The sequence below is a fragment of the Pan paniscus genome, chromosome 1 (assembly GCF_029289425.2).
Source record: "Pan paniscus chromosome 1, NHGRI_mPanPan1-v2.0_pri, whole genome shotgun sequence".
Lineage (NCBI taxonomy): Eukaryota > Metazoa > Chordata > Mammalia > Primates > Hominidae > Pan > Pan paniscus.
Window position 1 is genome coordinate 39,190,347 of NC_073249.2, and position 15,662 is coordinate 39,206,008.

Below are 15,662 nucleotides of genomic sequence, written 5' to 3' on the forward strand. Positions count from 1 at the left end.
AGGATAAGTAAGCCAGTATTATGAAGGCATAAATTCCTAATTAGGATGAAAATATAAGGGACACAGCATTTGCTCATCATTCTTCCTGTTTGTAGGCATTAGCCTTGACTTGGTTTAGAGTTTTTTGATATAACATCCATGTCTAGAATGCATGTAGAGTAAACTGACTGTATCAATAACTAGTGTCAGGAGAGGGGAACTAAGGAATCATGTTCTGGCAGAGAAATACCTGGAGACAAATTAATTTTTGAACATTTCATTTTATATTACTACTTTCTGTGTAGTATAGAATGTGTAGGCATATCAAAGTTCATAACAAAAACTGCTTATACCATCAGGAAGATGTATTTATTTTCAACAATGTAAAGGGAAAAGCACACAATTGGGGTGGGAGAGGGACAGAGAGAGAGAGAGAGAGAGAGAAAGAGAGAGAAAGACAACCTGCAGCAGACATCACCTGAGTGGGAAATTACACATCCTGCACACACAGGCAAGCTCTGCACACACATGCACAGAATTCATCTCTGACAATTTAATTGTTTAATGGTAGGACTAACAAGGAATCCTTTCTAAAGTAATGGCATACAAAGGCTTCCTAGTGAAGTTAATATTCCTGCTGCATTTGATGGGTGTTTCCCATTTGTGCAGTTCTGCCCTACCAGACTCCTTGTGTTTGATGGTGGGGAGACAGGAGGGGCGGTAGTGTCTGTATTCAACAGCAGAATCTGGAGAATGCCTTAGCCTGTGACCTTAGCCATTAAAGCAATAAATCTGAGGCCACGATTGGCACCAGAGCAATTCCTCACATCGGTTGTAATGACTTGGCTTGCACTCCTAGGATCTGGACTTCCTGAACTGCAGAATATTCTGAGTACAAAGTCCTTGCTTGCCTCACTGTCTGTTTTCTCTTAGTTCACTAGAATCGAGATTTGGCAGCCATTTGTGCTGAGGCTGCTGCAGGACCTCAGTTTGACCAGCCTTCTAGATAATGGTATGCATGATGCCTCTGATGCTATGGTTTACACTTTCGTTCTGAGCTAAAGTCTCTTATCATATTTCCTTATGGTTCACCTTGCTTATATCTGCGTTTTAATTGAATCAAATAACTAAGAATAACTGTCTCAAGAACCATAAAGTTCTCAGAGCAAAGCCTAACGTGTTCTCATTTTGTAGTTTCCACTCTCAAATCAATACATTTTACATTTTTAACTCAGGTTACCAGGCTTTGAGGGGAAAAGTTTCATTGCCTCCATCAGAGAAACCCAGTGGATGAGCTTTGACCACAACAGAAAGTTGCTTTGCTCAGGAGTACGGTTTTCTTTGGGTTGTGGATTTACTCCTGCCATGCTGTGTTGGCTCAGCTCCTGGAAGCATGATCTGCGTCTTTCAGTCTAGGAAAAGGCTTAGTAGGCAGAGTGGAAAATGACAGACTATTTTTAACACAGCTTTCTATCCCACAGTTCTGGGTCTTACTTCTATTATCATTACTTATTCATAGACTTTCATTCCCAAATATCATTACCCTTTACAGTAATAGGATCAGCAAAGCAACCACTTAAAACAAAACAAACAAACGCAGGAATCCAAGTCCTGTACACAGAAACATTTTCTCCACTCTCGCCAGCTCGCTGCCTCTCCCTGACTACCTGGGGGAGAAGTGGTTCTTATCAGTCACTAAGAAACTCAGCTGCTTGACAAATGCCAGTGTAACAAAAGGGCTTGGCAGTGGGGAATGGTTTGAAGGCATCAGCCACTAAGAGAACAGGGAGGAGGTAATGAAATCCGAGACAAAACAAGGAAGAAAGTAGGGAGTGGAGGAAGCTGGGAAGCAGGAAGGAAACTAAGGAGAAAGATCCACAATGTGTACTCCTTCAGCAGAAAGCCCTCCTAAAACACACTCCATTTAATTTACAGTGCCATGTAACTATTATGATACCATGTAATATAATGATTACAGGGTCATATAATTATTCCCTGTTTAATAACAATAGCTACAATGTATTGAGGACCTACTATGTGCCAGATGCTTTCGATATGTTATTTGACTTGCACAACTTTTAATAATGGGTACGATTATCCCCATTTTATAGTTAAGGAGACTGAGGCTTAGAAAGGCCTTAGTGACTTATCTAAAGTGGTATGCCTTCATTCAGTGGACCTGGAATGTAAATTTAGACCTTATGAATCCAAAAACTGTGTTTATAACCACACTTTTTTTCGTACTGATTCCCACTGTGTTATACTGCCTTTTTTTCAATTATTTGTATCTTCACTCATACACCACCTTGTTTCAGAAATGATTTAAGATGGTATAAGTGCCTTGGAGTTACACATATATCTAAGCAGCTTGCATATGGTTCCAACACTCTACATTGCATATTTATTGATTGATTGAGCCAGAGAACCTCATTTGTCAAGAGTTCAGAATTCTTTCACTGTGGAGTCCCTTTCCCTTTCTATATTTATTATTATTATTTTGAGACAGAGTCTCACTGTCACCCAGGCTGGAGTGCAGTGGCTCAATCACAGCTCATCGCAGACTTGACCTCCTGGGCTCAGGTCATCCTCCCACTTCAGTCTCCTGAGTATCTAGGACCACAGTTACACTCCACCTCACCCGGCCAATTTTTGTATTTTTTGTAGAGACGGGGTTTCACTATGTTGCCCACACTGGTCTCAAACTCCTGGGCTCGAGTGATCTGCCTGCCTCAGCCTCCCAAAGTGTTAAGATTACAGGCATGAGCTACCATGCCCAGCCACTTTCTATCTTTAAAAATAGGCCTACCACAAACTCATCTGTGCAGGGTGGCTTGAATACAGGGACAAGAGACTGGACCAACTAATCTGTCAAAATCTCTTCTAGACCTATGATTCTGTAAAGGACGAGGTTATCATGTGTAGTGAGAATTATTTTCTCTTTAATAGTTAATTACGTAAATGTAAAAAGTGAATTTGCAGGGGGTCCAGACAAACACTACCTCAGTCACTTGATCATCAACAGTGATAACTTAAGGTCATCATCCACACTCAAGTTGATAGCTTGTATCCTTGATATGAGGTCTTGAAAATAGAAACTTACTTCTGCGATAGTCCTCCCCAAAACCCATAACTTCAGTCTAATCATGACAAAAACATCACACAAACCCCAATTGAGAGACATTCTACAAAATACCTGACCAGTCCTCCTTCAAACAGTCAAGGTCAAAAAAAACAAGGAAAATCTGAGAAATTGTCACAGTCAAGACAAGTCTAAGAGTCTGAGGCAGGACGACAGGAATGTAGCACCCCTGGGACAGAAAAAAAGACATTCGGCGAAAACTAAAAAATCTGGATAAAGTAAGGACTTTAATCATAATGTATAAATATTAGTTAATTAAGTGTAACAAATGTACCATACTAATGTAAGATAATAATAATAAGGAAAATTGAGTGTAGGGGGTAAGAGAACCCTCTGTATTATCTTCTCAATTTTTCTGTCAACTTAAAACTGTTCTAAAAACATAAAGTCTATAAAAATATTTTGGCACACACACACAAAAGGGAATGGGCCAAGATTACTGAGAGAACCAGGGGAATGGCAAGATGTAAGATATATGTTCCTGTCTTGAAACCCAATCCAATCAAGATGAATAGCTTTTTCTCGAATTAATGCAATTTTGTTTCCCATTGATCTCTGGATTTTTGATGACTGGCTTTCGAATATCAGAAGACAGGACCAAGTTGCTGAGGAAGTGTCCACTCAGTTCCTGGTTCCCAGAAGGTAATTGTTGAATGAATGAATGTCATTGCAATATAACTTATAGAGCTTTCCTGGCTCTGGGATGCATATAACTCAGATTGGGTTTTAGACCTTTCGATGACAGCACCCCTCTGCCCCTGCACCTGGTTTAATGTCGAGCTACTCCAAGGTCTTAGTCTCATTCATAAGAACCCAACAACTGATTAAATAATTATCTCGGCCAGGGGCAGTGGCTCACACCTGTAATTCCAGCACTTTGGGAGGCCAAGGCAGGGGGATCACCTGAGGCCAGGAGTTCGAGACCAGGTGAAACCCTGTCTCTAGTAAGAATACAAAAATTAGCTGGGCATGGTGGCACATGTCTGTAATCCCAGCTACTCTGGAGGCTGAGGCAGCAGAAGCACTTGAACCTGGGAGGCTGAGGCTGCAGTGACCCAACATCATGCCACTGCACTCCAGCCTGGGCAACAGAGTGAGACTCTGTCTCAAAAAAATTAGTTAGTTAATTAAATAATTATCTCAATTCAAAACTCTAATGCCACATCCTGTTTGTATTACTGGTTACTGGTAACTCCCAATGTCTTATATGTAGCAATATCAGTGACTTTGTTACCAACAGAAATCACAGTTATTTGCACGTCACAATTGTTGTAAACAACTTGAATTATTGTTTATACTTATCACTACTTTGAAATTATGACATTTATTAGATTTGCTACTGTATCTTGATATTTAATATGTTAATAAAGAGGCACAGGTACTACAGTGTCACAAATTTTAAAATATTTTGATAATTACATTTGAATATAATTGGTTTTCTTTATAATCCCATGATGTTTTAGAAATACATTTGAAAACATTTTTCTAAGAAGGTGTCCAAATGCTTCTGCCAATTCCTAAGGAGGCTCATGGCATATAAAAGGCTAAGAACCCCTGAAGTACAGCCTGGGCAACAAAGTGAGACCCCATGTCTACAAAAAATTAATTTTAAAAAATTAGCCAGGAGTGGTGTTGTGTGCCTGTAGTCCCAGCTACTTGGGAGGCTGAGGTAGGAGGATCGCTTGAGCCCAGAAGGCCGAGGCTGCAATGAATTTTGATGGCACCACTGCACTCCCTGTCTCAAAAAAAAAAAAAAAAAAAAAAAGAACCTTGCAGTAGTGGAAAGAACACTGAACTAGGACCCATGAGTTCTAAATTTTGTAATCTCCATCAAATCCCTTGATGGTGACATCTCACCAGTGTCAACCCTTTAAGTATAAGAAATCACTGTTATTATATTTGTTACATTTGGCCATTAGATAAAAATGACTTTTTACCAGAGTTTTAAATGCAGTTCATTGCTAAGAATATTTCTCACTTAATGATTTAGACCATGCTTACATGAGCAAAGTGAAATGGAAAATTGAGCCAATTCTCTGGATAATAATTCATGCTAATAAGTTCTTACATTTGCCTGCAACATCTAGATAATCAAAGAAAATGTGTTTTTAACTTGAATTATCAGCATAGCTATATCACGATTCTCAATTCTACTATGAATGCATAAAGTGCCAGAATTGAAGTTCTTAACAAGATGAAGAACAATAGGACTTTTTCAGGTCCTTATTCTAGAAATACTCCCAATGTGCACATTGAAATAGCATGTATCTTCTGGAGACATTTGTGGTTAATTGTGCATCAAGACACATACACACCATTGATTGAAACATCTGTGTTAGGTAAAAATTGTCAATGCTATTTGTTTTTACAGATCCCTAAATCAATTGAACTTCTGTGTAATACATAGGTTTTAGGACAGTGTCATCTAGTTCAGACCCTCAGTAGTTTGCCAGCAGGGAACAATTTACTTTTTCTTCTTTTTCTTGTCATTTTTTGAGACAGTCTCACTCTGTTGCCCAGGTTGGAGTACAGTGGCATGATCTCAACTCACTGCAATCTCTGCCTCCCAGGTTCAAGTGATTCTCATGCCTTAGCCTCCCAAGTAGCTGGGATCACAGGTGAGCACCACTACACCTGGCTAATTTCTCTATTTTTAGTAGAAGTGAGGTTTCACCATGTTGGCCAGGTTGGTCTCGAACTCCTGGCCTCGAGTAATCTGCCCACCTCAGCCTCCCAAAGTGCTGTGATTACAGGCGTGAGCCACTGGGCCTTACTGCAAGGAACGTTTTAAATGGAAATGTTCTTGCCTTACAGTATATAGATCCTAAGGAATGTATACACAACTATGTGCATTGACTCATCTTTTAAGAAAACATACAAACCAAATCTAAACTGAAAGGACTTGAATTAGTTAGAAAATCAAATAAGGAATGCAACTGGAAAGTCTTAGTCTGATCCCTTCCACCCTCTGACAGAAAAGTAAATTTATTTATTCAGTCTAAAGAAATCAATAATCACATTTTCTTTCTCTATCTCCCCCAACAACTTTTCATTCATAACTATACAAATGTAGCTTAAAAGAAGAATTTAATTCAATTGATGATATAAATATGTTGAGAAGATATTTATAAGTACATTGACTCTCTGGATAATATTTACAACAAAAAGTAAATCTGGGGACTAGACCACCACTTAATAGAAAAAGCACATTAAACACCGTATTAGTTTTCTGGGGTTGCTATAATGAAGTACTACAAACTAGGTGGCTTAAATAACAGAAATGTATTGTTTCATAGTTCTGGAAGTTAGAAGCCTGAGATCAAGGTGTTGGCAGGGTTGGTTTCTTCCGAGGACTGTGAGAAAGAGGCTGTTCCCTACCATTCCCTTAGTTTCCGGTGGTTTGCAGGCTATCCCTGGTGTTCCTTGGCTTGTAGAAGCATCATCTCCATCTCTGCCTTCCTCTTTGCCTTCAGCTTCCCATGGCATTGTCTGTGTGTGTGTGTCCAAATTTTCCCTTTTTGTAAAGACACCAGTATTTTTGAATTAGGGGCCATCCTGAAGACTTCATCTTAACTAATTATATCTGCCATGAACTTATTTCTAAAGAAGGTCACATTCTGAGACACTGGGGGTTGGGACTTTAACATATAAATATTGGGAGAGCACAATTCAACCCATAACACATACATTAAGTGTTCCATACATACTTGAAGAACCGAACTGGAAGGTAATATACCTGTGAAAAGCTAGAGGGGCTTGCACTTCTTGAGAGGAAACAACATCTGAAAAGTTCTGATGTCAGTGTAACCATTAACTTAGCAGCAAAATTAATCCAAATTTCTTTCCTTCTTTAAAGCCCCACTGTCTTCCATAACCTAGATGTGTTTTCTTTTTCCTTTTTTATCTTTTTCTTTTTTCTTTTCTTTTTCTTTCTTTCTTTCTCTCTTTCTTTCTTTCTTTCCTTCTTTCCTTCTTTCTCTTTCTTTCTCTTTCTTTCTTTCTTTCTTTCTTTCTTTCTTTCTTTCTTTCTTTCTTTCTTTCTTTCTTTCTTTCTTTCCTTCCTTCCTTCTTTTTTTTTTTTTGACAGGGTCTCACTCTGTTGCCCAGGCTGGAGTGCTGTGGCATGATCATGGCTCACTGCAGCCTCGACCTCCCCAGGCTCAAGCAATCCTCCCACCTTAGCCTCTGGAGTAGCTGGGACTACAGGCATGCACCACCACTCCCAGCTAATTTTTGGTTTTCTTTTGTTTGTTTGTTTGTTTGTTAGTTTGTTTTAGTAGAGACAGGGTTTCACCAGGTTGGCCAGGCTGGTCTTGAACTCTTGGGCTCAAGCGATCCATCCACCTCAAACTCCCAAAATGCTGGGATTACAGGCATGCACCACAGCACCTGGCCTGATATGTTTTCTAAGACAAGAAAAGAAGCTTTCCACAATTAGCCTTGGATAAAATTGACTCCTCTAGAGACAGGCCATGCTTACACTGTAGTTTCTCACTCCCCCTGGCCACTGTGGTTTTGCTCCTCACATAATTTGGGGGGAGCATCCTTACCGCCAAAGACTTTATGCTTCTGAGAATATGTCCAAAGCAGGGAAATATGCCCTTGGACCAATCTTTAATTGAAATAAATTAAAGAAATGTGTTTAACGCAGACCTAAGTTCCAATTCAAACTTAAGAAATAAATTCTCTTCTTATTTTTTCCTCAATTTTTATTGATGATATCCATATGCATAGTTAAAAATGTTTAAATTCTATAATTCTTATAACTTAAACCAACAATTTCCATCCCACTTCACCTTACCCTCAATTACTGCTATCCAGAAACAACCATGTAGGACACATTTTGGTCTTTCTTTTGGTAGTCACCTTCATGTTTTTAAATAACATTTTTGTAATGTTACTTTCTTATATTTTTACATGTTGGTTATCGTCTATTATTGTCTTCCTGCTAGGTAAGATGAGGCTTCTGTTCTCTTATACCTCCCGATTCTTCTCCTATTCTCACTTCATCTTCCTAATATAGTTGTATCATGATTTTTGATCAGTTGAATATTCATTGAATTTTTAAGACTGTGTAAATATTTTTCACAACGAGACATGTAGTGAACTACAATTATACATTTTTTTGTAAAACCTTTTTTTCATCTGGGATTAATAATTGTCAGTTTCTTGTTCACTTAATTTTCTGTATATCTATCATTAATTCACTGATAGAGCATAAAACTCCTTTCAATGTGTTCAAACATATTCTTTTTTCTTTTCTTCCTTTTTTATTTCTCCTGCTCTTTCTTCTTTTCCCTCCTCCTCCTCCCTACTCCATTTCTTCCTTCTGCACAGACACGCACACACACACACACACACACACACACACACACACATACACACACACACAGTCTCTTTTGAGTCATCCCTCCTGGAGTCATCTCTTTTCTTGCTCCAGTCAGAGATACTGGTTGCTCACTAGTCCTGCTGCGTCCACTGTCATCCTGGATCTCCCCTTGTCATCATCCTGGAATTCACTTTTCCTCGTTCTTGGGATCCTCTATCTCTTGTTTCTTGGATCTCATATATTATTCTTTCCTAGTTTACTTCCTTTGGTGGATCATTTTTGAGTCACTTTCCAGGGAAAGGCACAAAGGAAGTAGATTTTCTGAGACGTTGTGTACCAGTTATTAATTTATTGCATCTCAGCTCTATTGGGCTTCTTTATGATACTGGACCCTATAAATATTTCTTCTTTGCCAGCTGGAGCAATGTTAGGCTTTGTCAACAGAGGGCCCTGGAAAAACACTGCAAGTCATGGCAGATAAAAGGGCTTCTCTTCCAAGTTCTCATGTGCAGTTGCAACAGATGTGCAGGGGGCTCAGTGGCACTTGCCTTCAAACAAGTTTCTCCACTCAACTTCCAATAAGTTCCTCCAGCTCTCCAGCAGGCTACTTCTCATGAGCCAGCCCTAGCTTCCTTTAGCGGGTGGCCTCCTGCACACTGGCTGTTGTTGGCACACCCCAGTGGACAGCTTCCTATGGACTAACTTTGGTCCAGTGTACCCCAGTGAACTTCTCCACTATTACATGGGCCTCAGCCACACCCTCTACAATGAGGTCTGAATCTCAGCCTTTACAGGCCCCTGAGCTTATTTCTTCCTTGATTATGGGTACTTTGTCTCAGCCTTAAAGGAAGTAGTCATTCCCTACAGTTGGTATTCCTGTCTTCTTTAGGGCTTTATTTTATATCTTTTAGTAATTAATCATCTTTTACTAGCTGAGCATGGTGATTCATGCCTGTAATTCCAGCCTCCTTTGGGAGGCCAAGGTGAGAGGATCACTTGAGCTCAGAAGTTTGAGGCCAGCCTGCCCAACATAGTGAGACCCCATCTCGACAAAAAATAAAAAAATTAGCCAGGTGCAGTGGCTTATGACTGTAGTCCCAGCTACTTGGGAGGCTGAGGTGGGAGGATCACTTCAGCCTGGGAGGTCGAGGCGGCAGTGACCTGTGATCCCACCACTGCATTGCAGCTTGGGAAACAGAGTGAGACCCCCTCTCAAAAAATCATTTTTTTCCTAAGTAATAATTCTTCATATTAAATTTTCCCTGTATCAGAATACTAACTGGAGTCTCACTGATACACTTTGCACATCTGAAAATGTCTTTACTCTATCCCTTTGTTTAATTGAATGCTTGGCCAGGTAGACAATTCTGGGTTGAAAATAATTTCCCTCAGAATCTTGAATACTGTTAATTTTTTTCTAGTTTCCATTGTTAGGTATTGAGTAATTTGATGCTAATCGGAGTTCTAATCGATTGTACATGATATTTTTACAAAAAAAATTTCAAGGCTTTTAGGGTCTTCTCTTTATTTTAGGGGTTCTAAAATTTCATGACGTGTCTTGGCATGGTTTTCATATGTGTCTTGGTGTCGTGCTGGGCATAATCTGAAAACTTATGTCACTGGATTTAGGACATTCCCTTGAATTATTTCTTTAAAAACATCCTCCCTTCATTTTCCCTACTCATTCTTTCTGGAAGTCCTATCATATGGATAGTCTACAATGGTTCTCTAATTTTCTAAATTTTATCTCCCATTTTCCATCTCTGTCTTTTCCCCCCCAGGAGATTAACTTAATTTTATTTCACAATCTTTCTCCATTATTGCATATTTAATTTCAAAGTGAGGCACTAAAAAGTTGCATGGAACATTCGTGTGAGTGGTGGGGGCTTTTGGAGTGATGACCACCATCACAGGGTGGCTGGGCTGGACAGCGTCATAGTGCCCTCCGACGTGAGTGTCTGTGAATCTTTCCTCTTGGGTTGGTCAACTGACCCAGACAGAAATCTTCCAAACCACTTGGAGGTATCAAAGCAGCTTTGTTGTCTGGGGAAATACCCGAGGTTCATCATCTCGTGTCGAGAGGATTAATGACACGGACACACGCACATAGAGTGGGTTAACGAGCGGAAAGTTTAATAGGCAGGAAAGAAGACAACCGCTCCCCTATGCAGAGGAAGGGCTCTGAATGGAAAACCCCACCCTTGGCAGGAAGCAGTAGGTTATATAGGGAGGTTTGAGGAGGTGGTATCTGATTTACATAGGGCCCAGGGGATTGGTTTGACCAGATGTGACATTTACATAGCCCAAGAAGAAACTGGCCATCCCACCGTAATCTTTTATTATGTAAATGGGGTTTTTCACTTGGCCAGCTCCATGACACCCACATGCATGGTGACCAAGAGAAGGGAGGGGGAATTGCCATATTGGGTGTACCTGGCTTTTAGTATAGCTGCTGGCATTCGTCTATGCAAGCTTCCAGCTTGCTTATTTATGCTTGCAGCTTGGCTTTTCAGGCAGCTTTCTGTTAGAAAAGAAATGGTTTGGGGGCTGCTTTTTATTAAGAGAAAAGACTTGCCGAGGACTCCTGTACACTCACTATCTGCCTAAATAATTTATTTTTAACTCCTATATTAGTATCAGCCCGCATGCCAGCATTCTTGGGAGCTATGTCAAAAAGGGCAATGAGATTCTCACCTTTCATATGTAGATTTTCATTTTTAGTACGATATCCCTTCTTCCACTTCCTGATGTCCTATGACCTGAGCCGTTATGGTGCAGCTTCTTCAGAGAGCAATCCAGTCTTATACTGGGGTGGGAAAAGGGTAGTCATTATTTGGGGTGAAAGAGGGGATCTGGGGATTCTATTTCCTATATAGATTTACCCTATCCTGTTTGTATTTATTTATTTATTTATTTTCAGACAGAGTCTTGCTCTGTCTCCCAGGCTGGAGTACTGTGGTGTGATCTCAGCTCACTGCAACCTCTGCCTCCCAGGTTCAAGCCATTCTCCTGCCTCAGCCTCCTGAGTAGCTGGGACTACAGGTGCACACCACTATGCCTGGCTAATTTTTTGTAGTTTTAGTAGAGGTGGGGTTTTGCCATGCTGCCCAGGCTGGTCTCGATCTCCTGAGCTCAAGCAGTCTGCCCGCCTTGGCCTCCCAAAGTGCTAGGATTACAGGCATGAACAACCATGCCGGGCCTCGCCCAGCTAATTTTTGTATTTTTCGTAGAGATGGGGTTTCACCGTGTTGGCCAGGCTGGTCTCAAACTCCTGACCTGAGGTGATCCACCTGCCTTGGCTTCCCAAAGTGCTAGGATTACAGGCGTGAGCCACTGTGCCCGGCCCTGCCCTTCTGTTTTTAGCCCCACCTGATCAGCACGTTGAGATATGTGATGCCTATGATTTTTGAGCTTTTCTGGATTCCGTAAAATCAATTGTCTTGTTTCTAGACCACCTCCCTTTGCCTTACGGTCAGCTTAAAGTTTCAGCTTTCTCTTATCTAGTAACTTCCCACTCATGTATGCATCTATAAATTCTATCATGTTGTACTGTCATCTCTTCTTTCTTCGTCATTGCCTTTATGGGTTTACGTCTTTTAGGTAATCTTTTTACTTTCATGTTAGTGAGGTTGTGGAAGGAAATGGAGGCAAACATGTGTATTCAATCTGTCATATTTAATCAGAAGCCTCCCCTTTTTTGCTTCTTAAAATTTCATTGTAAGAGGTATGACAGGAAAAAATTTCTTCCACTAGGCCTGTAGGGTAGATCTAGATGGAAATGCAACATTTTCCAAATGCAAAGCTTCTGCTAGAACAACAGAAAATTGGAATCAAGATATTCTATATAAATGTAGACCTTTAAGACCTTAAGCATTAACATTTACAGTAAGTTAGAAATTCACTGAATTAATAGGTAAAAAAAAAACTACCAAGATTGCCAACTTTAAAAGGAATCTCTAAATTTCATAACAACATATTGATTGATATAAATGCAATAGATAAGCTATCCTAAATCTCAAAACATAATAGTTGGAAAGAGAAAGTTATGCCCTTGATATGTCCAAATCCGTTTACAATCTAACTTATTTAGCGAGGAGAAAACAGCTCATTGATTTCTTCTTTCTCAAAAATTCTCGATGTTGAGGAAATTGCTTTCTATTGTCACTTCTTTTAATTTTCAGGAAAAGAGAGGAGGGGGTTAGGTAGAGGTGAGCAGAGAGGAGCAGGTTACAAGTTAAAGCAGACATCTACTTGGACCTTTGAGTATACTTAGTAAATTTATGCAAACACAAGCAGTGTGTGAACACAATGTATGAAAATGTCTTTCTCTTCTCTCTTACCAGTAGTGGGAAATAATTTAAAATTCCTTAATTCTTATTTAAAATTAATTTGTGTACATTTGTAACAAATATAATAATTTTTAAAAATTTAAGCCAATGCAGTTTAAGATTTTTCTTAAAGCTCCATTGCCTTCACTCACTGAATCAATATTTCATTGCTTTATAGAGATGGTAGATACCAGCTAGAACAACAGTCATTGCTCAGTTCTGACTGTCAATTTTTATTTTATTTTGGCATCCTGAATGAGAGAACAGTCTGGAAAGCCAGGCTTTGTTGAGGGAGAAAACGTCAAACCTTCTCTTCACTTATCAAAACCAAGGCTTGGCGATGTAGGCGCCAAGGCCTTGGTCCCCTGGGTGGGGGGTGCACTGAAAATTGCTAATACGAGGCAGACTGATTAATAGGAGAAAAGGTGTACACATTTATTTAACATGAATACATGGGGGTCTTCAGATTGAAGACCCAAAGATACAGAGGAAATTGTCCATGGGTATGCTTAGATTTCACAAAGTATGAACCGCCATGTAGAAATATGATTGGACAAAAAGGGTCTGATCTAATGCTAATAGACTGATTGGGGAAACCCAACAAGGCCTCTCTGTCTAGATTCTTCTTGATCTCCCTGAGCAGGCATTCCTCCTTCTGCGTGTGGGGCAGATCCTCTCTAGAATGGGGTCTTATGACCCATAGTCAAACAAGGTAGGTCAGATAATTTCTTTGTGGTCAGTCTTTACATAGAAAGATGGAGGGAAAACTGAGTAATATATTTAGGTTTTATGGCTAGCTTTGGGGAAGAGGGGTTCTGGTTTCTACGACCTGCCTTGGGGAAGAGGGATTCCAGCTTTATGGCTAGGTTCAGGGGAGAATGGAACTGAAAGGCAAGAGGACAAGAGAAGATCAAAGGAAAACTTGCTTCTGAGGCTTTTATTTTGGGGTTCTTGGAGTGTGATAGATTCATGTCCCTGTTCCTGGAGAGAAGTGGATGGCACTTAGCTGACGTATGGAGGAGGGGAAGGAGGAAGATTCTGGAGGTGCAAGGCTAGGGTGAAGACACCCCTAGATCCTTGAGAAAGGCCCCAGCAGGCCTTCTCTACTTGGTTAACGGTAGGCCTCATTACCTTATTAGAGGAAACCAGGTCTACCCACCTTCATTGTCTTTTTATAATGTTAGATTTTCATTGATGTTATTTTAAGTACAAAAGTCACCAGTTTCTAAGAAGGCAATTTTTTTAAGTACTTTTCATTCATCTAGTAGTCAGAGCTGCGGGCACACAGGCTCAAGACACTCTGCGAGCCAGTCAGTATTGTAAACCATACATAGTAGTACACTGAATCAATATAGAAATGTTATAGGTTTGGCTGGGCACCGTGGCCCACGTCTGTAATCCCAGCACTTTGGGAGGCTGAGGCGGGTGGATTGCTTGACCTCAGGAATTTGAGACCACCCTGGGCAACATGGCTAAACCCTGTCTCTACCAAAAAAGAAATGTTATAGATGTAACCTTTTACAAACAAAGTAACTCCTAATATCAAGAGAAAAGGTAGGAAAAAGGGTTAATGTACCAGTCTAGGGAGAGTGATGAAGGCTGATAAAAGAAAAATTTCAGCCGAATTAAATTTAAAGGAGTTTAATAGAGCAATGAACAATTCAGGAATCAGGCAGCCCCCATAATCACAGCAGATTCACAGAGAATCCAGCATGGCCACGTGGTGGAAGAAGATTAATAGACAAAAAAAGGGAAATGACATATAGAAATTGGAAGTGAGGTACAGAATGGCTAGATTGGTTACAGCTTGACGTTTGCCTTATTTGAACACAGTGTGAACACTCAGCGGTGAATGAATGATTGAAGTATGGCCGCTGGGATTGGCCAAGACTTAGCTCTTGTTAAGAGGTACATACTCCTAAGTTAGGTTTTCAATTTTGTCTATTAAGCTAGGTTACAGTTCATCCGCAAGGACTCAAATATAGAGATAAGGAGTCTTCTCAGGCCATATTTAGTTTGCTTTAACAAAACAAAAAGAATCTCCTGGGCTGGGCCAGGGAGGTCTGTCGGTCTTGTAAGGAAGAGTCTTTGATGTGGCACAGCCTTCAGCCTTTGGCGCAGTAGATACCAAGCTTTTTTTTTTTTTTGAGTCGGAGCTCCCTCTGTCGCCCAGGCTGGAGTGCAGTGGCGCGATCTCCGCGCACTGCAAGCTCCGCCTCCCGGGTTCACGCCATTCTCCCGCCTCAGCCTCCCGAGTAGGTGGGACTACAGGCGCCCACCACCACGCCCAGCTAATTTTTTGTATTTTTGGTAGAGACGGGGTTTCACCGTGTTAGCCAGGATGGTCTCGATCTCCTGACCTCGTGATCCGCCCGCCTCGGCCTCCCAATAAATCATGAGTGACAGTAAGTTTTTATGACCATAGAGTCCCCTGGTGACGACTGATAGTGGAAGACTATGTTTGTTTACGTTCTTATCTGGTTGGATATAGTCTTTGTTTATTAAGCAAAACGTCTTATTCTTGTTGGCAAAGTGTCCGATGAAATGTAAAATGGAGTCTTTTTCTAAGGGAGTTATTTCAAGGATGCGCTGCTATACAGTAGTGGTGTACATGTGAGATCATAGCCCCAGAGGAACTCCGGATGGGTTGAAGGAAACTCTGGATAATATCTAGGCTTGCACTTTGGGTTGTGAAGGATAAAGATCAATCTCTTTCTTCCCAGTTGAGGGTAAATAAGGAATACCCATACAAATTAGTGGCACCTTGCAGTTTTGTCTTTTATTTAAAAAACTGCTATTTTAAATAATAATAGGTCACTTAAAATTATTTTTATGGCCCTGGCAGTACGCTAAGTACTTTACATAAATTATCTCTGTTTTTTTCACA